Raw genomic sequence first — 596 nt, 5'->3', positions numbered from 1 at the left:
CGGACATTTCAGCCGCGTCGGTCGCCTCAAGCGACGAACAGCATAATTCGCTCACGACCGCAGAGATTATGGCCGAAGCCCCTTCGGCTCCTGAGCATCTATCACCCCAGCGTTGGAGGGATGCTTATGAGCGTTGCTCGTTTTTCCGGGATATTGTGGCGGCAACAGCGCGCAGCGACGACAGAGAGTTTGTGCATTGTTTGCAGGGTCGTCGTTACGCGTTTCAATTTAGGCACCCATACCTTTACGTGCGTATCAATGGTTTATGGCGTATCTGTCCACCTACTTTGCCAGAGTTTCTCTCCTATATTTTGTATTGTCATCACGACCATGTTACTGCAGGTCATCGGGGCGTGCGCAAGACCTTCCTTTCTCTCAGCAAGTTTTACTACTGGCCGGGGATGAAAGCATATACAACCGCGTATGTAGAATCGTGTGTGCAGTGCAGAGCCTCGAAATCGATATCGCAAAAGCCAGCGGGTCTACTACAGCCGCTACTCATCCCCTCCCGACGCTGGAGCCATGTTAGCCTAGATTTTATCACCGACTTACCTATCTCCCCTCAGGGACATGATTCTATTCTTGTTATCGTCGAT

General features: G+C 51.3%; 1 protein-coding gene across 1 annotated transcript in view; it reads left to right on the top strand.

Annotated features, from left to right (window-relative positions):
• The window catches only part of EMH_0014900 (uncharacterized protein), a gene marked incomplete at both ends in the record, with an annotated part of 4,981 nt that overhangs the window by 2,043 nt on the left and 2,342 nt on the right, over positions 1 to 596 (top strand). The window lies entirely within an intron of this gene.

Source organism: Eimeria mitis, genomic scaffold (genome assembly GCF_000499745.2).
Source record: "Eimeria mitis Houghton genomic scaffold, Emh_scaff519, whole genome shotgun sequence".
In the NCBI taxonomy this organism is placed as follows: domain Eukaryota; phylum Apicomplexa; class Conoidasida; order Eucoccidiorida; family Eimeriidae; genus Eimeria; species Eimeria mitis.
The sequence above is the reverse complement of the archived record's forward strand: the minus strand, read 5'-3'. Positions and strand labels throughout refer to the sequence as shown.